A 26,627-nucleotide genomic window follows, 5' to 3' on the forward strand; every position below is an offset into this window, starting at 1 on the left:
CTAATGATACACACTAACACCAGCAGTCACACAATAGAGACCTGTAATTTACCTCAAGGGCAATTTGTGCTTGTTCTCTTTTTACCTCTTATGACAGGCTTGAGATGCTATTACAGCACACACCGAGGTATACCGTAAGATCAGACTCCAAAACCAAGCAACCTCCAGGAGGAGGGAAAGTTCCGGAAAGCTGGAATTTGTTTTGTCTGAGTGCAAAGCCTCACACAGGTTGATGTCACTCTCTGTGTAATTAGCCAAACTTTGTGTCTGGCTTTTCTTGGGCCTGATGAACTGAGCCCCGTGATGGAGAAAGTACATAATTTACTCATTAGCTTTGTGCCTAATCGTAGGGTTTTTCTCAGGCATGGAAAGCTGGACTCATTACTCCATTCTGCGGGTCCTGTTATTGCAGAAGCTCATTACTGTGAACATTTCCATCCATCACACCTAAGGCAGGTTACTTACTGCGATTGCGACCCCCCCCCCCCCCCCCCCCCCACCCACACACACACACACAGAAAAAAGATGCGAATAATGAGAAAAGCATTTGCATGTAGGTAATAATTTCAATGGCTGTGTTTGTTTGAATAATACATGCTTCCACCATTGCCGGTTGTTTTGACTTCAGGAATCCAGCACATCTTTGATATTCACAACATAATATTCACAACATAATGATATTCTGAACTTAATTCAAAACACAACTTTTATTAACAGGTTTTATGAGTGTTATATTTAACGTAGAATAGTAATAGAGTAAATAATTTTGAGTTTCTCCCCATTGCCTCTGTGAAGTTTCCCAATCACAGGTTTAGTTTAAAGCAACTTTTGTTTTTGGCTGGTGTGAGCAGGCCGCAGGTGGCTGAACAGACCCCCCAATCACACTGTTGATGCACAGATGGGGATGAGAAACACCTCAGAATGTGTGCAGAGCAAAATCCACATCTCATTATACTGGCATGCAATCTATACTTTGAAAAGAGAGAGGAAACTACAGGGAAAAACACACAAAGTCTACAAATGACAAAACACATGAGCAAACATCAAACACAAAAACATGAAAACAAAAACACTGCTAGTCAGAATAAACATATGCATTTCTAAATAACTTTTTCCTTATTTAATTTATATTTCCTAGTGCTAAATAGACATCATGCTAAAAGCTCTCATGAATAGAATCACTGTATGAGTCAAATTGTGAAATCTTGCCAAACAGAGTTCTACTCCGACTTACCCCATAAACACTGTTAGTGTGTATGGACAATACACTATATCATTTTAAATAGCGAGTCTGTCAGCAGTTTATCACCCTCTAATAGCTAAACTGGACTTTTTCAATGGAAAACACATTTGAATGGTTGCATTTCCAATCCACAGCAAGCAGTCTCCAGCCACATTACTCATCCTCTCATGTTGCCCCCTCCATGCATGGGTATCCTGACATCCTATCACAATAGACAAACACTGAACATGAGATATTGCACATGAAATCATACATTTTGTTATGCTCTAATATCATAGTTTGTCTTGAAATGGTCCACTTAGATGTGTCTTAGAGGATCAAGATAAAAGGCATTTGTAATGTTTGTATTGTGGAAATTATAAATAGTATTCCTTTATCCCAAAGGCTATTGATAATGGAACGACATTTAATCTGGTTGGGTATACAGACCTAACCAATTTCATTTTGTCTGTGCAGTTAGTGAGAAACTGCCCAATATTGCTGGAGCTGAAGGTTCAATAAGCAGTTAGTCACAGTCCACAATATTAAGTGGAACTCTGCAGTTATGCATTGAGTCTGTGTTCTGCTATATTAATCCTGACATGTTCACTTACTTAATGAGATTAAACAAAGTCTGCCTTCATTCTCTTGACTGAATTTCAATGAAAATGTCTGCTCGATAAAAAATGCAAATTAAGTTTATTTAGCTTACTTAAGGCCTTTATTTTTTTATTTATATTTTTTATTTTGAAGTCTTTTCACGATGTCGTTAACGAACATATGCAATTTCAATTGAAAGATCTCAGAGATACAGTCAAAGTGTGTTATTCTTAATTGTGGATGTGCTATTAAGCTGAACTAACACTAAAAATATATACTTTTTTTTTGCGCCAGCATAGTGTTGTCCTCCTGCGGCTACATCCTTTTGTGTTATGTATCTTGAAGATTCTAGGCCTACGTTTTTGGCGTCCTCTATCAGGTATGAGACATGAAAAACGTACCTGCATCTTCTATAATCATCTAATCATTAGATTAATCAATGCAAAACACAATGCCACCATACAATGTTAACATAATTACATTGGAAAGGAGGAGGGAGTTGATGGGCTAGCGTACCTTGAGTACCCTCTTCTCTACTTATTGAGTGCTTTAAGGTAATTATGCTGTTTGTTAAAGATTCATGACAAGCATGATGATCATGCTGATGTATTGGCCACTTGACCATACCGGTCAACATTCCCGTTTTTTCCCGGGTTTCTCCCGTATTTCAAGGTCATCTCCCAGCACCCTCCCGTTTTGTTATTTCTCCCGGAAAACTCCTGTAAATTTCCATGGCCATCAAACTTCATTTTAAAATCATTGATCCATTCAGGTTGCCAGATTGTGTATGAAATACACCCTACACATACACGATCACTTAGTTTCAATTTCAACCGTTTTGTCATAGGCTAAAACCTGGCAACCCAAAACCCAAATAAGGAAGCGGGTGCCGACTGCGCAGCTTGAGTCTCGTCATAAGCAAGCGGGCTAGTTGAATGGCCTACTCCAGAACTAGCTGTTGTGAAATTGTTTAACTGATTAACTGAGTTAATTGATTAACACATCACATAAACTGTTATTGAGTGTTGTTGATACACTGAACTTGTGCCCTCGGAACCAAATCTGACAGCAAGCAGCTTTGGAGTTTTGGAAGTAGGCTGCAGGCAGGCAGCTGGTGGATACATAGCTGGCATGCGTAAGGTAATGGTAAGGTAAAATCAACGACCGAAATGCAGTGTTGAAACACGTGTATGAAACGTATTAAATATGCAAACACAGATCCGGTATAAACACTGACACCCCCCCCCCCCCCCAACCGAAAAAAAATCTCCCGTTTTTGGAAAGCTAAACGTTGACAGGTATGCACTTGACCAGCCTCTAAGTATAGTCTTTTTGACTGCCATGTATGCAGTAGCAGGACATACTTAAATAGGCCTACATTATGAGTTAGAGAGCCTAGATGAAACATTAGCTGAAACAGTGATACTAGAAAAATAGAAAAATAGGAAGAGAAATGCAGAAGAAACTGAAGTTCCCTCACATCTTTACTATTCCCTTTGGCCCCCCAGTATCACCAGAGCAGTGCCTGTCATTTCTGCCTACTTGCAAGTTGCACCAAGTGCATATACACCATTAGAGCACCTAGAACAACAGCAGGTAACTCTGCACAACATATTATTTAGTTGCAGCTGACAAGTTAATTTCAGAAGAGCCCATATACACCCACCATCTTCAAACCTAATGAGACTGCAAAATGGAATGGAACGTTTCCAAGAGCATCGTCACTATTTATCACAGGTTATTACAGCTCAAATGCAACCTGTTTTGTTACATCAGCGCCAACCCAAGTGATCTCCTTGTTTCAAGCTGACACAACATATCCCCACCATAGAGGCTGACTGGGGAGTCACTCTACTCAACTTTGGCTATTCCTAGGGGTTGAAGAAGAAAGCCACTGCCTGAGACGGGCGCCGTGTAAGCTATGCTATGCAAGTCGCCTCGGATTAGTGCCGCGGCTAAGCGAATAAATAATGCATCGTGCGCCCGCCGAGAGGAGAGAAGGAGAGGGTATGGGGGATAGCAGCGGCTCAGTGGCAAGAGAGTGAGAGCCACCTGAAGATTGATTGACACCGCTCAGGGACGAGATAAGCATAGCATGCACCAGAGTAAGCTGTGTGGAAGAGTGGGGCATAAGGGGAGAGTGGAATAAAACGGGCTAAGTTATCAAAAGCAAATCATGTTTAAGGCCCTCCACCTGTCTCACCACCCCACCAAATGTTTAAGCAAGCGGGGCGTGTGTGTGTAATTGATCCCCCCCGCCCCTCTCCTTTCCAATACTTTTGTTTCTTGTTTCGTCTGTCTGGGGAGTCTGATGGTAATACAGATTTGATTTTTGTCTGCATGTGTCAAGATTGAATTGTGACGGGAGAGATAACCTGTCAGTGTGGGGCTTAAGGCTCTGGTACGGTCCTGCGTCACATTTGCGCGTGTCCAAGACGTGCGTCATTTTTGCCGTGGACGTGAAGCATACTCCAACTTCTGCTGTCCTGAACATAGACATAATATACATAGACGCCGCATCGACCGCTACTCCCTACTAGCGCTGACGAGACGTGGGGCCGCCATCTCGGATCGGTCATCCACTCCACTCAGTGTAATCTCTTTGGCTGGTGCCAGGGGCGTCGCTAGCTATTTAAAACATTCGGGGCTAGAGCCCAGAAGAGTCCTTTATTTCCGGGGGTTGGGGGGTTTCTCCCCCGAGAGATTTTGAAAATCGGGCTGATGAACATGCAATTTTAACCTACTTTGAGAATGAAAAGGAAGGCCAATCGTAATGACTCACGTCACGGCATTCCGAATATTTTGATGTTTAAAGACCGTGTAGTCTTCTGCCAAAGTGCACCACATACAACACCCAAAATATGACATTAAAATAGCCTGTAGATTAAACATTGTCATGCACCTCTGTCAAGTGCACAGGTGAGAGCGTTCATCTCGGGATAAACATTTGGACGTCATCACCTTCAATTAATGGACTATGGGTGCCTTGAAAGCAATGCATTTGGGTTGTGTATCACGAACTTTTGCCCAAAGAAAAGGTTCCATTCTGTCAAAATCAAGCCCAGCATGCATTGCTTGGAAGCCCCTTCAAACGAGGTCAGGTTTACCATATTTACTGCGAATATCACCATGATTCAATAGTAAATCACAATATATTGAAACTGCAGTCTTGTTTATTACCGCTATGTATTTCAAATGATCACTGAAAGTATAATATTGGACATAATTACTGGATTTGTGAAGGGGAATAGCTTGATGTTAGGTATTATAGCCAAAGTCCGTCTGTGAAAACCGCTCGCTCCTCATTCATTCAACTCTGCTCAACTTTTGCCGCTTGCTCCGCTCAACTCGCTGCTGAAGGTCACATTCGACCGTTTCTTGGAATCATACCAACGTCAGTGAATGAATAAGTCTGCACCGCTAACCTATGGTAAAAAAGACTGGCGCAACTACTATACTGTCATGGAAAACAATTTTGTGTTGGTTGTGAAGAATGTGATTCCATTCTACAGAACCAAACGTAAGTTAGTGTCTCTTTCTAGTTATTCAAACAAAGTGTCCTTCAAGTTAGTGAGGTGCAGTGGTAGCCTGCTAGCTAGTAACATCAGACCAGCATTGATCAACGTTGTCTTTGAGGGCTGCGTTTCACGAACCTGAGCTGATCGAAATGTCCTCCTGGGTTGCGGGAGATGATGACACACTCTAAGTTTCCACTTCTTGTCCCTGCTCTGCCCTTTTTTTCTAAAGAAACTTCTAATATCCATTTGTCCTTCTGTACACTTATTTCGCTAAGGCTAGTTAGTAGAAGCACGAAACAGCAATGCGTAATAGTGTAGAGGAGAAGGTACTTGAAATTGCAACATTTTGCAACAAATGATTCTAAACCTGCCCAGATCACGTCAGATTTTATTGCGCTGCAGTTAATGCACCCAATGGACACAAAACACAAAAGTCTCTTCTACGGGGCTATTTATTTCATTCACGATTAGAGTTTTTGTTGTTGTTGTTGTTGATGGCCCATAGATCCGGGGCTATCCCCAGAGAATCCGGGGCTATAGCCCCGAATGCCCAGGTCTAACGACGCGCCTGGCTGGTGCAATGAGCTGTCAGCGCATTAAATTAATCATACCTCACTGAATACCGAACAGATTTTCACGCGTTTTTTTTTTGCTGCAAAGGTCATACATGTAGCTATGATACAGGCCACATTGTTCGAAAATCCAAAATACAACCAATAGTACGGTAATGTTAAATCTTGTGAAAAGTAAATCCCCCGAGTATGGTCCGCCGATTTGAGCAGGAACATGCTGCACAGTGCTGTCATCTTGTGTTTTCTGCTGCAACGCAACGAGGAGTATGACCGGTCCAAGATGGCGGCCGCAGTTCTTGTTTCTAGCAGCCAATGCAGCGTCTATGTATATTATGTCTATGGTTATGGTAACCAAACAAGTCTTCTTCTGTCTAGGTTTGTTTCTAGGTTTAAGTGTTGTTCTTCTATGTGGTCCACCTACTGGAGGGGAGTGTTTACAGCAGTTCCGTTTCACACATGCGCAGTCTACGCGTAACTTTGACGCGCGGTCTTAAATTTCGGTCGACTCAAAGACGCGACGCATGCCTTAAAAATGGCGCAATTCTCGTCACGCGCTCACCAGTGCCGCGTGCGCGGGACGCAGACGCGGGAGTGTACCATAGGCTTTAAGAGATGCCTGTAGAGGCTGACAGCAAGATGGAACAAAAAAGAAAAAAGAGAGAGCCAACAATTTTGGAGAACACCAAGTGCCAGTGGACTGCATACTGATATAAAGTTGTGGAGAGTTTTGTAAGTGCTGTAGTTTAAAATTCTAGTTAATGCTTAAAAAAATAGATACACTTGGCGAAGCACCCAAGTAATTTTTCTTTTTTCTCACAAAACTATAAGTAAATTATAAGAATTTACTTAATTTACACTTTACAATTTAAAATACATTCCAATATGAATTTACTCAACAGTAAAAGTCCAAAATCCCTAGTAGAACACACTATTACATAACCACCATGGTGGGAAAAATGACAAACTACCGTGCACACATTTTGTTTACATGGTGTCGGTGAATGCAGCACTCATGTGTAGTTGCTATCTGGAAAATTATAATGGCTTGGCTGGCCCACTTATGGGAGTCTGGGAGTACATTTATTGATGAATTATATTCCCTCAGACACTTTAGGCATCAGACTCAGTAGGATGCATGCCATGCTGGCCTTTATTAATGATAGAAATTACCTTGGCAGGCCCAAAGTTTAGCGTGTCTGGCTCGACTGCTAGTGTCAGAACCGCTGTCCTTGTGTGCGAATGACATTTGTATAATACTGTGAGTGATAGCACTTTTGTCCTTAATAACACATATGCAGCCAAGCCTGGCATGAGTTGGCAAGAAACAAGATAAAATGGCTGGTAGTCTGTCAGTGTCTCACGCCAAGGATTTATGTGGGTCAAGATCTAAACCAAATGCCAGAGGACTGTGGCCAGACATTGAACTGAAATGGAGTCATAATGCCAGGGACATCAACACAACATGAATGGAGCAAGAAAAAAAGAGAGAAAGCAATCTACATCAGAGTATGCCCAGTGGAGGTCAAGTGTCAGCCGTTATCGTGTCATCACCTGAAGAGGATTGGACAGAGTTGCTTGAACTCTTGGGCGGGAGAGAAGGGACCGAACCCCCCCCAACACACAGACACCTCTCATCATGCTGCCACCCGGAACGTAGTCCATCACCATTCTGCCACCTGACCAGCGAGCAGAGGGGCAAAGGGGGCCCTACCAGCCCGTGCGCGCTCTCAATCACCGGAATGGAATGGGATCCCATGGCGCCGGTCATGTGTGGAGGCAAGGTGATTGCCTGGGACCTTTAATTTACCGCTCCTCGGCACCGGGGGCCGGGGTCCATGCCAAAGGGGGCGCTGGGGAGACCGCCGGTGGCGCTGTAATTTCAGCTAGAGCTCACGCCAGGGGGGCACACGCAAGCCTGGCAGCGAACATCGCACGCTCTTTGCCATCTCGTCCTCCCCCTCACCACACCTCTCTTTCTCTTTCCCTGTGGTATAACGAATGGCATGTCTGTCAAACTTGGACAGGGGATTAGCGAAAAGCTAATTAAAGATCAAAGATCGCCTTCTGAGTTTAGCAGACTTATTAAAGTACAGATCTATAATGGTGAGGGGGGGGGGGGGGGGCTGAAACTGTGATCGAAAATATTCCTGAGGTGGTGACCACCTCAAGGTATATACTGAGTACATTCATCATTTAAAATCTGAAAAATACATGAGGAAGTTTCAGAGAATACATTTTCTCCAGATAAGCATAGAGTTTGATTTTTTTGGCCATTCTGATGTAGCTTTATATTTTTTTGATGGATACTGGGCCTTACAATGTACGTGAGGTGCCTGTCACTGCACTTCGTGTCTCGATTAGGACAGCTGCAAAAACATTGATGTCTCCGTTTCTCCTTCAGACAGTGCTTTCAACGGAAGGACTTTGAGCCTTCATTATCATTCCGCACTAGACCGGTGAAATTTGTCGGCACAAGAACCGGCCTGTTATGTGATTATAAATCCTTCCAGAGGCTTGCAGCTGCAGACTAATCTGCGCACACACACACACACAAAGTCACACACACACACACACAAAGTCATACACACACATAGGTTCACCGCGTCTTTGGGAGCTGCTGCCTTCCTTTCAGAAGGAAAATGGGTCAAACTTGACTTGCAGTGGTCTTCGCCAAGATGTGAGATGAATATGTAGTGTGTCAGGGGCTGAAGACAAAGGATATTGAAGAGCACCATATCTGTGTTAATCTACCAGATGTCAAACTCAAGCACTTAGAGCAAACGGCTAGAACATAATGTATCTCAACCTTAATTTAAGTGTCAGTTGGCTGGAAAAATGGCAAACAAAAGATGACAAACGTGAGACAATTAACAATGTAAAGAACAAATCCAACATCCACAAAACACGTCACAACCGTCTGATTTGGTCTTATAGAAATCCATTTCATGTGCAATGCATAATCTGCATTCTAATGAAATCTCTGCCTCGACACAAACAACTGTCTCCATGAACTATGTCTTGGGTATAGTTGCATGTGGAGTCATTTCATGCCTATTTCAAACAGCCCAAGAACTTATTCCTCTTGTGAAAGTGATTAATATTGAATTGGGGTAGGCTAAACCCTTTGAATTTATGCACAAAAAAGGTGAAAATTCAGGTTTGGATTGAAAGCTTTCAAGAATGCAAAGAGAGGATTGTGAAGATGAATCACGAGTCTTAGGACCTGTTGGGTTTATCTATCCTTATCTCCAAATAGTCTAGTTGACAGAAAGGTGAACCCGGAAATGTTGAGTATACCAAAGTTTTATGATAGAAATATATAGTATGGGTCCCCAGCATGCAGAAACTGCCAGATGCTAATTTGCATATGTTGGGCAATTTGTGTAATTAAGCTAATTAGCATCAATATCGGCAATTATGTTAATTTATCATATTATAGGAGCTGCTTGGCCAAAATGGACAATGTTAGTATGTTTTTAGGGGTTACTGGAGATGCTGAGTCCATATCTGAAATTTTCAAGACTCAAAATCACTATTTAAACATGGTTTGGTCACATTCTTACTCTCATTAAGCTGATTTTGCTAAGTTTCTGGGGGCAATTTAGACGGATTTGCTGTGACTCACAATTGAGTATCAAAGGGAAGAACTAGTCTCTACTACTCCTCCTGTCCTCATCAGTTGTCCTGTCGCCATCTTCTCCAGACTCTTCATCACTGTCCTTCTGCTCTTTTAGCTGTGTATATATATTGCAACATGTAACATCACTGCCTTTGCAGAAACAATAATTAGTACAGGCCAGGCCTGCGGCTGCACAGCTGCACTTTCCAGATACATGTATACACAGTTTTAACCCAGCTTTGCAGTTACTGCTGATAACATCTAACAAATCAGCAGGAGCAACAGGACTTGAATCGAGGGTGGCGAGTTCCTCTCCTTTCTTCATACCTGTCTTCTTACTCCATCCAAACGCGGTGATATCCACAGCCGGTGGATCAGGGCGGTCTGCTGCTTTCCAAAGCAGCACCTGTAGATGGGCACGTTTTCCATGGAGGAGTAAGTTGCATTCTGTAGGAGACAGTGTCTTCAGTGCTGGAGGAGCCGGGAGTGGGAGGCCTCACCGTCAGGGATGAATTACTGCACTGGCCTACCGGGCCCGGCCCAGGGGCCCAAGGGGTCAGGGGGCCCTGAAGCCCAAGCCTTTGCATTAAATCATTGCCTCAATATCAACACATCAGGATGTATGGTGTATGAATCTGATTGAATTTAGAACATCCCCAAAATGCACCAGTATACAGGAAATCACATCAAACAAATTAAAACATTTCTCAGGAAGGACCCCCAAGGTGGGGTGTCCTTAATACATCTGGGCCCAGGGGCCCGAAAGTTCATAATCCGTCCATGCTCACTGCTAGGTGGATGCCCAAGCAAAAGGATCCGAAAAGAGCCCTTGTAAGGGGTACTAAGAAGCTTACAGAGGCCTTCAATAGAAGCCACGGGAGGAGACCAGCCGTCGCCTGGGCCTGGATACGGGAGGAGTGCTTGCCTGAAGAGGATCTCAATGCAGTGGACACGGCGGAGAAGGGCTTCACGCGACCGGGAGAGAGGCCTTGAAAGATGAGATGGTGACGCCGACCTGGGCGCTGACTTCACCGTGAGAAGACCTTAAGCCCCTGGCCCCGCCAGACAGCTTTAGGTTGGAGTTGGCGGTGGCCCTGTCTGCGGAGCAGAGCAGAGGTGGAGCGGCAAGGAGGTGGTGCCTTGAGGATGGACGGTTGGCGGAGCAGTTTGAGGCACGACGGTTGGGCAGCTCCGGCGGAAGGTCCCTCTGAAAAACGGAACTCTAAGCCGCACCGGTGTGGGAGGCACCATGCTGTGCGGGTGCCTGTTCTTGTTGGCCTGTTCGCCGGCGCTCTTTAGAAAAATAAGGGGAAAAAACGTTTGTTGTGTGAAATCCGATGGCACGAGCCAGAGAGAAGGTCTAGGCCTTGGCGCAACCGTGGCGGAGTGGAGCGGCCGGGAGCAGCGGAGGACCGCTATGCGACGAGGCAGCAGAGGAGAGACGCCAACGTCGGTAGCTGTAGCCCGATTGCGCAGCGTGGTCCGGCTACGATGGAGCTGGAGTCTGCTGCCTCGACTGGCGAGACGACGGAGCAGAGCGTTGGAGGTGCGGTGCCAGTTATGGTGTTCAGTGGTGGGGAGGCTAGGCCCCGCCAGGTGTTGGAGGAACGTTGTGGTGGTGCACACTGCGAAAGTGCGACCTGAGGGTGTTCTCTGAAGGGAGCTGGGGACGAGCGGCGACAGGCCAGGTGACTGCCAGCACTACCCGCATTGGGCTGCTGGTGGTTGTGGTTCCCCTGGGTGAGTAGGGCTCTTGCGGTGTGTGCACCCCACCTGCTGTGTGGCAGTGCCAGAGACTTTGCTGGACTGAATGTGCCGAGGACGGCAATGGCTTGTTGGGGGAGCTGTGTAACGGCTCGTCCAACCCTATGTATGTAAGGTGCGAGTGTTCTTGACTTCCCTGGCGTGTGCTATGTTCTGTGCCGATGCCCCTGCTCCCGACCTTTAATAAAGCTTTTGATCTCATCAATCATTACACTATTAAATCTGCTTAGCATCATTAGCATGCTGCAAATATTTGTTAAAGCTCTTGCATTCAAGTTGAGTGATCATCTCAATACCAATGTTTTCCAAAAGGGCTTGTCCCTACGAGAAGAGTATTACCTTAAACACACATGAGGAAACTTAACAGTCCAATCAGTAGACTATGATAAGCTAGCCAACTATGCTTCTTTGTGTACAATATTTCCAGGCTTCAACCAGACAGCTGAATGTGATAGAGTTGTAATAGAAGTGGTAGGCCTAAGCTATAGGCTAATCTGCATAAAGTGTGCTGTCATAAATATCAGACATTCAGTATTCTCTCTTTTAATATCAGGATATAAAATAATACAAATATATTATATTGTAATCCTCTGGTGTTCAAAGGTAGGCTATTGAAATGTCTAGCCCGACCCCTCCAAAAAAATCGAGGTTCGTATCAAACCGTGGGTCAACGGTCAAAAATTGTGATACAAATCGAATTGTTAGGTTGGTGTATCGTTACTGCCCTACTGTATATTGCTACAGCCCTATCCTCCAAAAATCTGTCTAAATTGGACCAAAATTAATCTTGAGATTAATGAGAGTAAAAACATGACCAAACCAAGTTAAAATAGTGATTTTGAATCTTGAAAATGTCAGATATGGACTCAGCATCTCCAGTAACCCCTAAAAACATACTATCATTGACCATTTTGGCCAAGCAGCTCTTATAATATGATCAATATAGGCAATTATGCTAATTTATGCTAATTAGCTCAATTACACAAATTGCCCAACATATGCAAATTAGCATCCGGCAGTTTCTGCATGCTGAGAACCCATACTATATATTTCCATCATAAAACTTTGGTGTACTCAACATTTCCGGGTCCACAATGGGGCTCTATGGGCTGTCCACCGGACTAAAAACACACACCAATGCAAATCAAATTGAGGCTTAAGGTGCTCAGTGAATAAATAAAAAAATAACTAAATATAAACTGAAAATCCAAAACATCTTTCAATGAACCTCTTCCGAGACCTGTCATCGTGGGTGGCACCATCCCACCTTGTGTTTCTTGCCGGCGAAGTAAGCACCACTCTTAAACCACTCCAAGATGCCCTCGACTTTCTCCCCTGTCGTCTGTACGGTGGCTATATCTGTCAATGCCGTCATGCTCTTCGTCAGTCACAGGCCATTCAGTAAGCAGGTCACTATAGGGTGTGCTAAATATTCACCAACTGTTGTGCAGCTTGCCATCGCCTCCGCTGTCTTGGCGATGGACTTGAAGGCAACTGTGGAGCCTTTTCTTATAAAACTCTCGGAATGTTGGTGCAATCCATCTTCAATGGAAGCAGACCTCGTCGATAGGAACGCTTTGCATGCACTGATTTATAAAGAACAAAAATAAAGAATAAAGTGTTCTTTATACATCAGTGTTTGCATATGTTTCCTGTATGATGCGGCCGTGCATCATAATGAGAAATTTCTATGTGGACTTTTTAAGTGTGCTCACATATGTATGCATGCCCCCCACACAGCGTTTTGTTTGTAGTTGTGTAGAATGGAGAATTTCCTGGAAGAATAGTGTATAGCCTAGGGGTAGGGTTTTAAACCGCCATCCACAGAGAAGCAGCCATTCACAGAGAATAATACATGTAATCTGGTTTCCGTCATTATTCATTTTTATTAATGAACATAGCCTTGACACCGCATGCACACATACATACATCAGGAACCGAATCTTTAGGGTTGTGCTGGGAGAGAATGTTCAATGCCCATGGCTGTACTTGGTTTAATTGCTTTTCCTATTGTACACTACATAATGGGGCCTGCCTCTGTTTCCGTAATACAGGGAGATCCCCCAGGATACAGTAATCATGAAGGAAAGGCCTTTACATTTCATCTTGAAGGTATTGTACTCTATGCTGTACATTTGGTTAATTAGAAGTAAAAGCTTAAATTTGTCAGATTACTGTAGTTTACATCAGTATGTTTACATTAACACGGTCCCACTGTACACGGCAGTGTTTTTAATCAAACTCTTTTAACCATAAAAAACAGTGTGGTATCGTCTGATATTCAATTCTGGCTGACTGGAGGTCCATTTCATTCTCTGCCCAGCTGAAAGTCCGGGATAGAAATGGCTGCCCACTGAGATCCTGCAAAGTGCTTGAGCGTATCCCCTATGGCTGTTCCGCCTCTACCTAACAGGGAACTCGAAGCCCTCTGCAAAGCGTTCATTTGGGTGAGAGGCCCATCCAGTGGAGTTCAACAACAACAGCAAAGAGTGATCCATATCCAACCTCTGCAGGTTCTGTGAGAGTGAACATGTTCTGCTTGCCTGATGAATTTCGCCAGCCACAGCCTGTGCCATCATTTACCCGGAAAAAAAGCAATTTATCTATAATGGAATTAGGCGGCTCTGTAAATATACACAGGGAGATTGGATTGGGTGGACCTCATTCAGGGGTGCAAATACATGCAGCCAAATTAAGTTTGTTTGCTACAAATCAATTTGATGTCGTGTTGTAATTAGTTTCCGACCAAACAGCACTGCTTGTATAAAGTGGCAATATGACATTGTTTGTGGGCTTTGATGCTATACCTTTCCTCAGTTGTTGAGTAAGCACCTGACCTTAAAAGAGATACAATGAAATTCTGCAAAACAGGATTACTGTGTAATGTGATTTCCTTCATTCAGGCTATACTGACATAGTGAAGTAGAATGTATTGTGCTAACACAGGAATTCTCCTGTGCTGATGCAGGTCTCGGGCTGAGACGACACACTGACCCGAGCTGTGAATTTTTCAGTACATTAACTCGGGGAGTCACTAAAGCCCTGCGGGTGTAAACAGATTATCACTCTGAGAGAGGAACATTGAAGTAAAAAAAGAAAAATGTGATGAAATACACAGAAATATCCAAACAAACCCCTTCCCCCGTAAAAAGGAGATATTGAAAGAAAAAACAACTATTCATGTAAGTGCTTCTTGTAGTGTAGCAATTTTACTTGAATCAGGGGGGTCTCCCCAGACGACCTTTGACCTCAGACCATGTGCCACCACACTCTGGAGATGTAGCCAGATGTCAAGGAGAGAAGGGCTCCGGAACAATTGGAGATGACAGCTCATTCATCATTCCAGAAGAATCCGTTCCGCTGAACTGCTCACATTTTGTTTCTCTGCAATATGTCCCGCATTGTTAATTAAAAATGGAAAGTGATAAACAGAGCAAATGGTTTTTCTAAGTTAGGGGCTCATTAAAAAGTAGTCTTTTAAAACAGCTTTTCATTTGGTTTTTTTAGGGTTGAGGGAATGGAAGGGGTTTTTATGGGAGGCGGGTGTTTGTTTACCATTTGGACTTCTTTAGTTAATGAAAATTAAAGTTTTATAAGTGTTGGATAATTGCACTGCACACATGGATTGGCAAGGGTGTCCTCATCTGTGCATCTCAGTCTTTTAAAGATGACAGAATCGATGAACAGAGTATTTTGCTTTGTTTTCTGATAATGCATAGAAGGTATACAATTTTGATCTGTCAAAAACATGCTCAGATACTATTTCACAAGCCCATTTACAACCCTAAAATTAGGCTGGGGAATAAAATGGCCCCCTCATGCTTATCTGGCACCCACATGAATAATTGAGTGAGCTACGAGCTCCAGCAACGTTTACCTGAATTTCTAACTTGAAGTGGTGCAAACACAAAGTGTGTGTGTGTGTGTGTGGCCGGGGGGGGGGGGGGGGGGGGGTGTACAGTCTGTATTCATCTCACACACATTGATCTGTTTTTGTTCATATTCACTTGTTTTTTAGTGGTCATTTCAAAGTCTGAGTTTTGCATCTGAAGGAGGAAACCACCATGTTTCCAATTGCATCTGAAGGAGGAAACCACCATGTTTCCAATTCACGGTTGCATGGTTTTTAATCATATGTCATCTTTAATACTTTCCATATATTTTGCATGCATGACCACTACAGAGCAATTGCATAGTATTACAGTCAGGAAAAACTGCACACTGATCTGAGAAGGCTGTGGAAGCGTCAGTTGATTAGTGGCCGTTGACGCGCCAGGGTTTGAAAATGGGAAACAGGTGAATGATTGAGAGAGGCACGTTTTCCCATGTGAGTTTGTAAGACAAACTTGAGGTGAAGAATACCTGGAGCTTGTGCTGGCCACTCACCAGGAGTAACGGGTCCCACACACAGTTGCGTGCGTTGCAGTGCTGGAGACGCATCCCGTTCACTTTACATGGGCTTATGCCATCCGTTGCCGAACTGAATTGTGGGTCCGTTGCGTCACGTTGCTCCCGTCGCTCATGTTGAGAAGTTCAACTTTTGCTGCTCCGACGGACAACAACAGATGGCACCAGCCAATCAAATTACGGTTATACCTTAAGTCATTTGCATAGCTACCGTCGGGAACATCCACTGGCATGCGTTGACGGAACGCAACGGTGTGTGGGAACTGTAACGGCGCTGATCCACTAGCACTACACCACATACGTGTGGTGTCGCGCTACCTCCCCGTGTGTGGGCGTTTCGTTTAAAATGTCAGTTTGCAGCTCAGTCAGTTCGTTTTAACTTGACTTAAGTGTTTCTCACAAATGGACCACCAATTTAGGCATGTACTTAACAGTATACAACACATTAATAGCCTATACAAACTATGCAAGCCATTTAGAAATCTTGTTTTATTTAAACTACTCAATGCAATCTCAAATCCTCACCAGAAACACCAACAGTCAATGTATTTCTCCAAATCCTTTGTTTGTTTTATGGACTTCTAGGTGGTCGTGGAAGAGATCGTTAAAACATTAACTTGTCTTGTAAGCGGAACCAAAGTTTCACAGATACCGTTGTGGTAGAACAAAGGACCTACAACCTCGTGCTTTCATTGGATAGTTACGTCGCGTTCAACGGATTAATTTTCAGAAAGATGGGCATCGGCCAGCTTTTTGACGCGCAACATTTTTTCAAATGCAGCGCTGCCTTTCCAGAATGCTTTGTGGGTGCGTTAAAGTCACTTGACGTAACCCATAGGAATAGAGTGGAATGCGACACGACAAAATGTTGTGTAGTACTAGTGGATCACTATCGTAAGGATTGGGTTATCCCTGTAAAATATAACGCTCCTGGCCTTCTTATTAGTCGCAACCCTCAGTTCATAAACACTGACCTAGCTTTCAAGTTCACGTTTTGCACATACACAGCAGGGCAAGTTTAACATTACACGTTTGTAAAATATAGCCCTTAGAAACTTCTGTGCGGGCAAGTTAATAATTTTTCGGAGTGAGAAATGCCATGTGTGGCGTGTGAAGTCATTGACGCTCAATGACGCTCATGCGACTTGAGAGGTCTGCGAGACAACTTAGCAGGTAAGTTGGCTTTGTAACCCTTTTGTTTGTTTTGTTTGGCAAAGTTGGAAATGTTTGGGTTTTGAAAGGGGTGCACTTAGCATAGGGTGAATTCAGGTAATCAGGGACATTGGGTAATGTAGTGGGACACTTAAGCTTCGGCGTGTTTAATTCCTGTTCTAATTAGAGCCCGACTGATAAAGGATTTTGAAGGCCGATACCGATACAAATATTTGTTGATTTAAAAATCCGATATTCCGGTCGATATATATTTTTCAGAAACGGACAACAAAACATTAACAGATTTCCCTAACATTACTTATTTGTAGTTATTTAGAGTAGTTAGTTAGAGTAGCCTATTGACTAAAATAATATGATAATGCATTTTAAAAACAAACTTGTTTATTTTTAAATAATATTGTCACAGTGGAACAGAGGAACATCGAAATATATTAAAGTTCTGATAAATAAAATGTATAAAAATAGAAACTTAAGATATGAAACTTAGTCTTTTGAACAAAAACACAATAACAACAATCAAATCAAAGTTACCAGTATTAAAAGACTTGGTAAGCTTCATAAATATAACTTTGGACTAAGACTTAATAATTACAAAAAATAATGATGACATTATTACCATCATCATCATTTGTATTATCATTAAACAAGATAAAGGTCACTCCTAATTGTTTGAGTGTGCGTGTGTAATAGTCCCTATTGCCTTATAAGCTACCTTATAATTACAATGTCAGCTTGCTTATCCCTTTACCTGCACTTTTAAAATTATTTCCATCAAGCTACATCAAACCATTTTCAAATCATCAGTTGCTGCCTGCCTTCTAAAACCTACTATTTAGTGATCTAAATCCATTATGTAACTCGTTAATGCTGCGGCTGAACGACAGTATGAAACGCACACTTGGCGTCATTGGATTTCACACGTGTAAAAGAAAAGCTAACTTTTATGCATAAGCTATGTTTTGCACAAGCTACGTTTGATACTTTTTCTGTATGTCTAAATGTTCACTCCTCGCATGTCTAACTTACATTTTACAATGCAGGGACTGTAACGATATACTAGTTATAAATACAGTAATCATTACTTTATTTAGGCAGAATAAGTTTGTTGTGGTTTCCAAGCTCATTAATGTTAACGTTAGCGGTCTTCCACTGATATTCATGGCATTAGCTAGCTTTGTGGTTAGCTAGTCTATGATGAGCCATAATTTAGCAATGGATAATGTCATACTGCAAATTGTTAAACATACGCTTTCGAAATAACAGGCCGGGGAGAGATGACACGTCTCACTGCTATAACTGTCACGCTATTAAAGAAATACACCTTCAGTCACATTGTCAAAAGTTACAGACAGACAGTCATCTACACTGTAACAAAGTAACGTAATTACTAGCTAATTCCGCTTCACTCTCTGCTTATTTACCAGCAGCAAAACTGGACATTGTTTTCACGAATTTTGTCATGCTTATTTGAGTTAAAAGAACTGATGGGGATGTTCTTTTAAATGTTATTCAAGCAATGTATGTCTCATGACCAAATCACCATGAACACACTTCCAGTGTTGCCAACTATTTCAAATAGAAAAGTAGCCTAAGCCAGCTCCAGTCGCTAAATGTCGCTAGATGACGTCACGCACTAATTTGCATATTAATTACGTCACTAGGTCGTGACCCCCCCCCCCCCCAAAAAAAAAACAACGGTGATGGCCCTTTAATTCCCCATTACACCTCTTTGCTTTTCTCCTAGGCCTATTGAAATAGGCAAGTTTAAGAGCCTAATTTAAATGCTTTCACAAAATTTGAAGCATTGTCGGTCACTGCTCACAAAATTTTGTTTTGAATTTTTAATTCCATATACACGTCTGTCAGCACTTTTGCCAGCACATAATATGTGTGAGCTCCTCTGACACGATGGCATGCAGGGGCTTCTGATCTGAGTGATAGATCATTTTTGTCAAGCCAATGAATTAATGCCCATGAATCCCTTCTTGACAGCTGACCAGCAGTGAGCTGTTGTGCATACTGTACATAGTCAAGCTGTCAAGGGCTGCTACTTCACTTGACCCAAATGCAGGACAACACACAAAGAGTAGATTCACTGACTTTACTTACAGAGTCCAGTGCAGGAACATTACAACAATGACACAGAAGGAACATAACAAAACTAGGGGTTTATATACACAGGGATTTAACAAGGCACAAGAAACAAAGGTAAAACAAGAGACAGGTGAACACAGGGCTGAAAATCATAATTAAACTAGCAGACTAATAATGAGGAACAGGTGAGGGGCGGAGACAGGGAACTGAGACATGGCAAGACAAACAAAGGAGCACATGGCTGACAGGAACTAAAACACAGGGACAGGAAGTAAACACAGGAGCACATGGCACAGGAGGTAAACAAAGGAGGGACAGGGAACACAGGATCGTTACACAAGCTCTGCAAGTTCAGCTTAGGTTATTGATTACCTCATTGAATTCGTTATTCAACAGTCCTGCACCTGCCTTCTGGAAGGCACATGTCTGCCTGGTTGCAATCCAGTCACTAGTTTTATGAAAGAGGGTTTTTCAACATTACTGAGAGGCTGTGAACCTCCGATTTTCAAAGGGACATCAAGGCAAATACAAGGGACAAGGGCGTGAAATTCCAGCCCTGGCTGCAGCGTTTATGAACAGTATTTTGGTTGGTCTCTTTGTCAAAGTCGAATGGTAATTGAATGTGCATTTTAGTAAATCACCGTCTTCTTTCACCGAGGCAGTGGGTATCTCACTATTCGACAAGATCCCCTTCGAACATGGAGCAGCAACGACTTACTAAACATTGTCTGTAACATTAATTATAAAAGATTCAGTTTCCAACAAAATTATCCATCACAAAATTATTTAAACATTTTCCAACTAACGATAGTTTAACATGCTTCCTGTTGAATGTAAGAAAACAAGATGATATTGTTGAGTAAATTCAACTAAAAAAAACTGTAGTACTTTTACCTGAAATCGCAAACAAAACACATTTTTCTAGAAACAAGATTGATGCCCCATAAACTTTTGGCGTCTATATGAGCATATACAATCGCTTAGTCATGTTCTAGAAGGTTTTATGTCTATGTCTTCAGCTGTCCATGGATAAATTATACTGAATTCTTACTTCCAGAATCAGCGGTGGGTGGGACTATCTACTGCCTCATGAAATTTAAATTTAGGATTGCCTTCAATTTGGTCAAAACTATGGCCTTGTTTATTGCTTCTTTTGGATGAGGAAACTCCTTTTCAAGGAGATATCTATCTATATCTATATATTCAGTCACCATGCAGAAGGCTGCTAAAAGTAATGACAACATTTTACTTTCTGACCTGAAAGACATTAGCCATGACGGGGGAGAGTAGTAAATGTAGCATACCTGCCAGCAGTCCTTTATACGGACCAAAACAGATCCAGTGCACAGGGCGAGTGAATCTAAATGCTGAAGTGCTGCAAAACAACCATGGTAGCCTACTACTTGCCCAAACTCTAGTGAAAAAGCCTGTGGAGCTGCAGTGACAGCCGTCCAGGGATCACACACACCCAACAGACCAGTGAATAGATACAGTGACATTGGGGCGGTAGTAGTGTAGTGGTTAAGGAGCTGGGCTAGCGTGCAGTAGCCTGAAAGTTGTCGGTTCAATTCCCGGCTTCCACCGTTGTACCCTTGAGCAAGGCACTTAACCCCAAGTTGCTCCGGGGACAATGTGATCCCTTGTAATATAGCTGACATATGTAAGTCACTTTGGTCAAGAAGTGTCTGCTAAATGTAATGTAATGTAATGTAGGAAGGAAAAGGACTCACTTTCTCAATCTCTGTTAGGAATTCTACTGCTAGTGTCGCACAATTGTGCCCTCCCAACAAATACGGGAGCTGGTCTTCATTGGGTAGCATGGGGAATTGGGGAGCAATCTTGCCAATGTGGTCAAAGAATTTTCTCCTAACCAGGGTGTAATTTTTACACTCTGTGAGGAAGTGTAACTCATCTTCTACTACTCCTTCATGGCATTGTAGACATAGCCTGTCATCTCTTGGTTTACATGTCTGCCTGTGCCTACCCCTCTCAACTTCCAGAGTGTGTTCACTAATTCTGAAGGAAGTTAGAAGTTTCCTTTTTTTATAATCTTTGATATTTGTTATATATGGTTCCAATTCATAATTTGTTTTTATTTTTTGATAATATTTCAATTTGTTGGATTTTTTAATTTTGTCTAGCCAATATTTATAATATTAATCTTTTGTTAATTTTTCGATATGTTTTAATTATTCCTGAGACATGTCAAGTGTATTCAGATGCAAATTGTGTTTTGATATAAGGTAATCAAATATATATATATATATATAGATATAAAAGGATCTATCTCTGGGTGGGTTCTCAGAAGGGCATGTGATTACATTCCTCTGGTTTTGAAGACAGTACATGGTAATACAATTTCTCTCTCTCTCTGTATGTGTGTTTGTGGCCTACATTAGAAATGGCGAAGTGCACTGACATGTTGCTGTCCGTGGTTCTGAAGAGTATACTGTTAATGCTACGTTACATCTACAGTATGAACAGCAGTTGGCTAACAATAATGACATTCAGCATGTGTTTAGCGTGTAAGTTACATCAGAAAAAGTAAAATTGATTGCGCAAACGTAGGCTCTCAGCTTTTGCCTGTTTGTCTGCCAAAACACTAATCTCAGAACAAGAAAATGTAAACACGTTATTCCAGGTGATGCCAAATTAGCGTAGAGCCTCTAATGCATGGACTGTACAAACAATTTAAGTGATGACTAAAAGTAATGATTAATTGATGCAGTAGGCCACATTCGTAGGCTGCAATTAATCGTGAAACGTGTACTGTAGATTAGAGCCTTTCTTTTTCTTATTCAGATTCACTCTCATTACAATTTCAAGTGGTTCGGGTGGCATGTCATTGTGACGTCAAAATTCTGCTAAACTATTATGACGAATCACTATATAAAGCAGTGTTCAACGGAACTTTTTTATTGTGCTATTTTATACTAGAGAGAGAGAGAGACTTTTTAACCGTTTTTTACTAGACTAATTGAAGATTTCCTGTGATGTTGGTCCCTGAGCGCCAGCACCTTGACCAGGTATTGCAAGTTTACTTTGAAATCACACACACATTCACACAAATAAAGATTTACAGAAGTAATGGACACATGTTGAATAGATGGTCTTACAGTATGTATATGGGCAGTTCCAGCGTTATGGATGTGACAATTGGACTCATATTGGTAAACAAAATGCCTTAGAGTGGGGGCAAAATTAGTATCAGTGAATTAATTTGCATAACTTTTAATGCAACCTCTGTCCTCTGAATACTGAGAAATCCTCAAATTTCATATAATCAATTTCATCCTAAGAATACAAGGCATTTTATCAGCGTTATGGATGTGACATGAAATGGACACACTTTTGTGAGAGATTACAGGTTTTCTAGACAAACTCTGTGAATTTTGAAGGAAACTGCCGAAACTATGATATATGTACCATGAAGGAGACTTGAATGAACACAAAAAGTGTGTTTTTGAAACTATGCGTAATTTTCGTAATGCATTATGTAGGAAAAACTGGCATTATGGATGTGATGGTTTCACGATCTGTTTCGACCTCACTCTGACCGTCACTACGGTCTAAAAAAGTCAAGTCAAGTCAAGTCAGATTTATTTTTAAAGCGCATTTAACATGCACATAGTGCAACCCAAAGCGCTCCACAAACAAGACACATAACAACAAGACAAAAGATGCCGGATGGAGCGGCGTAGTCGCCAGCGTACCCATGACATCAATACATGACAAATACATTTAAAAAATAACAAATACAAAAAATGCCGGACGGAGCGACGTAGTCGCCAACGTACCTGTGACACCAAGATATACAAGACAGACAACAAAACAAATAAAAAAAGAAAATATATTTAAAAAGGGGTAAAAGTGATGTTAAAATTAGTCCAATTTCCAAACCAGCTGAAAATGTCCAAGGGCATCCGTGAAAACTGCACACAGAGCTGTGTCTTCACAACCGATGCAATGCCAACAAAGTTCTTTAGCAACCCGGTGAATTCACTGGCAGTCTGGAGATAACGTTAACGTTAGAAGTTAGGCCTTGTAGACTGCAGTCTGGAGATGACTGGAAGCACAGTCCAAAGTACTGGGCGATCGTGTAGATCCGCAATTCGGTGGACTTATCAGCGACCGTTTGTTGCTCCGTGAGATTGCAGCTCTTCACCGTTAACGTTAGTCCAGGCTCGGACTGGTCATCTGTACAACCGTGCAAATGCCCGGTGGGCCGGTCCACATGTGGGCCGGTGACCTCCGGAATTTTTTTTTTTTTTAAGTTATTTAGCCTATTTGCGGCCCCCCTGCCCCACCCCTCAAGTGGATTTGTCCAAGCAGCCGCTAGGTTTGTGGGGAAATATAGCCTACGAGTCCATGCATGGTAGCCTAGGCTATATAAGTGCCCTCCGCTGGCTGGTGTTCACATCATCGCAGTTTAACCGTAAACAGCAATCAGAGGTGTGTAATTTTATTCCATAAATATATTGTTTTTATAGACGTAAGTTGCACGCGCTACGAAGAGCTTCCATTTACTGCACCATGTAGGCTACTGTAGTGCGGTTTGTCTGTCAACATAAAAAAAACTCCGGGTACCTACAATTTTCGCACAACTTGGTGGAAAAGTGTAGCACAGGTTAAAGAAAACCTATTCATGTTTGGACTCAAAAGGAACTTCAAAGTATTTCACATATAGTAGCCTTTTAGCTCACAACGACAGTGAAAGTGGAACTTGGAAAGTGGAAGTCTCTCCACCGAGTGTTACATTAGATGCACAATCAATCGCGAGTCGATGCATGTAAAAAGTATCAACTGGTAGGTTGATACGAAGGTAGCCTAATTTTGCAAAATGTGATGACGGCACACAAACTTGGGCAAAAACGTTTAGTATACACTTGTGGTGATAGCCTACAGTTAATGTGAATCTCTGACTATAACCAATGTAGAAGATTTGCACCAAATAGGCCTAACTGTGGTTGTGTTTCTACAACATGTTGGCACAAATCATAATTTCTGTCAACTATGACGATCTCCATGCATGTTCAGTAGCCTATATTTTTCATTTAGTCAAGCAGTGACATGTGGTTTAATCGTATATGGCCAACTATAAAGATGTAATCTGCCTGTTCCCAGGGATGGTTTCGGTGTTATTTTCCCAATGCCTTTCAGCTCCACCCGAGAGACGACAGGCATGTGAAGTTGCGGGTGTCTCCTGCTTGCATCCGAGCCCTGCGTCCTTGGAGGGACAGGAGGTTCTTACTCCAGGGTGTTCCACTGGGGGGCCTTCCTCACAAGAGGCAAGTCATCTCGACAGACGCTTCTCTGACAGGCTGGGGAGCTGTCTGGGAAGGGCTGTCAGCGAGGGGTGTGTGGCCTCCCTCCTGGACATCAGAGCACATTAACGTCCTCGAGCTGAAGGCCATCCATCTCGCCCTGCAGAGGTTCCTGCCAGGGTTGCGAAGCCAACATGTTCTGGTGAGGACAGACAGCACCTCGGCGGTGTATCATGTCAATCACCAAGGCGGCACGAGGTCCAGGCGGTGCCTCCAGGTGGCGGAGGAGTTGCTGTCATGGGCATGGCCGCGTCTGGCTTCAGTGAGGCAGTACACATTCCAAGCGTGGAGAACAGGGCGGCCGACATTCTCTCCAGGACCGGGCCACTCCCGGGGGAATGGAGATTGAACCCAGAGGTGGTCAGCCAGGTCTGGGCTCAGTATGGGACTGCACAAGTTGACCTGTTTGCGTCGGCAGAAACGACTCACTGCCCAGAGTGGTACTCTCTCGTGGGACAGGGAGGCAGTTTGGGCCTCGATGCTCTGTCACAAGACTGGCCGACAGGCTTGTTGTACGCTTTTCCTCCATCCCCTCTTGTACCTCAGGTCCTGTGGAGGATCAGGGAGGGCCGACACACAGTTCTGCTGGTTGCTCCACGGTGGCCGGCGAGGCCTTGGTTCCCAGACCTTCTCCGGCTCCTGCAGGGTCAGCCCTGCCGGGCGAATCTTCTGTCCCAAGCAGACGGGCAGATCTGGCATCCGAACCCAGGTGCCCTGTGCCTGTGGGTTTGGCCCCTGCAGAGTCGTCATTGAACAGCTAGCTGAGTCTGTGCAGGAGACTCTGAACAACGCCAGGGCTCCTTCCACTAGCGCTTGCTATGCACTCAGGTGGAGGATCTTTTCGGATTGGTGTGCCAGCTTGGGTCTTGAGCCAGCGGTTTGCCCTGTGCCACAAGTTTTGCGCTTCTTGCAGTCCTATTTGGATCAAGGCAAGGCGGTCAGTACTGTGAAGGTTTATGCCTCGGCCATTTCAGCTGTGCGCCCTCTCCGTCAGCGAAGACTGCCTGAGGTGGCAGGCAGGGGGTACTGGCGTGTCACTTTGGCCTAATCCAGCCTTCCTACCTAAGGTTCTAAATCAGCAGTCTATCAACCAGGTTCTGGAGCTGACCCAATTCCAGCCGTCTGCTGCCTCACAGGCAGAGCGCGACAAGTTGCTCACTCTGTGCCCAGTCAGGGCTTTGAGAGCTTATCTGGCCCGTACACAGTCGTTGAGGAGGGAACACACTCAACTTTTTGTCTGTTATGGAGCGGCAAAGCAGGGGCTACCGCTTTCTAAACAGCGGCTGTCACATTGGCTGGTTGAGGTTATTTCCCATGCCTACCGGGCTCGGGGAATGCCAGTCCCTTCGGGTACAAGGGCTCACTCCACCAGGAGTATGGTTACGTCTTGGGCTGCCCGGCTTCATGGGCGACGCCTTGCACTTTTACCAGGTTTTATAGGGTGGACGTCACCCGCCCAGCTCCGGTTGGCAACGCTGCCCTCATGTCCGTGACCGAGCGAGGTTTTAATGGTTAGCTTAGAGCTCCTCGCAACTTTTTTGGTATGTGTCATCCCTTTTTTAGACCGTAGTGACGGTCAGAGTGAGGTCGAAACAGATCGTAAGTTACGCATGTAACTATGGATCTGTGAGACCGAGGGATGACCGTCACTATTCATGTCGCTCGGACCATCCTGAAGCGCTCAAGGTAGGAGACTGAACCGGGAGCCGGGAGGTCATGACTTTGTTGACATATGGTCTCGGTGATAGGCAGAACGAAGGTGATCATTCCTTTTTTAGACTGTAGTGACGGTCATCCCTCGGTCTCACAGATCCGTAGTTACATGCGTAACTTACGTTAATGCAGGGCTGCCAACTTTTCAAAAAACCTTGGAGTGAGATTTGGTGGGGGCAACCAAAATTTTGCTGCGGAAATTTTTGTTTGGCTCGTTCAGCATTATACCGTACAGTAAAAAAAAAGTACATTGGTTCTCAGGTGTAGGGACCAGGGTCCCAGAGTTAAATTAACATTGGTATCAAAGGGATCTAGCCTAATGCTAGGACCATGGGCGATGGAGGCATTCTGAAAGTGGGTGGGACATTTCAGTGGGGGGTATGGGGGTCCTCCCTTTTTTTTTGGACTAGATGCAATTTCCTGAATTCTGGTACATTTTACCAGGTTATTTAGATACTTCTATATAACAAAATAAAGCCAGCCTACGAAATTAATAAAAAGTAAATCATGCATAATTTAAAAATAACTCAATATATAGGCTACTTGGCTACGCAATAAGGTTTCCATTACAGCACTGCGGACGTTCAATGAACGCATGAAAGCGGATAAAGTAAATTAAAT

The 26,627-nt window shown here is 43.3% G+C and overlaps 2 long non-coding RNA genes across 2 annotated transcripts; one reads left to right on the forward strand and one right to left on the reverse strand.

Moving 5' to 3' along the window:
* The first annotated feature begins 1,596 nt into the window (after window positions 1-1,596).
* LOC121700196 lies at window positions 1,597-23,233 on the forward strand. Its single transcript, XR_006027130.1, has 3 exons — window positions 1,597-1,608; window positions 14,214-14,217; window positions 23,147-23,233. It is a non-coding gene; the product is annotated as an uncharacterized LOC121700196 (long non-coding RNA).
* On the reverse strand, window positions 19,174-25,528 carry LOC121700195. Its single transcript, XR_006027129.1, has 4 exons — window positions 25,517-25,528; window positions 22,607-22,614; window positions 20,046-20,048; window positions 19,174-19,312 (listed from the first exon to the last, which is right to left on the reverse strand). It is a non-coding gene; the product is annotated as an uncharacterized LOC121700195 (long non-coding RNA).
* Window positions 25,529-26,627: the final 1,099 nt, after the last annotated feature.

This window comes from Alosa sapidissima, chromosome 24 (assembly GCF_018492685.1).
Source record: "Alosa sapidissima isolate fAloSap1 chromosome 24, fAloSap1.pri, whole genome shotgun sequence".
Classification (NCBI taxonomy): Eukaryota; Metazoa; Chordata; class Actinopteri; order Clupeiformes; family Clupeidae; genus Alosa; species Alosa sapidissima.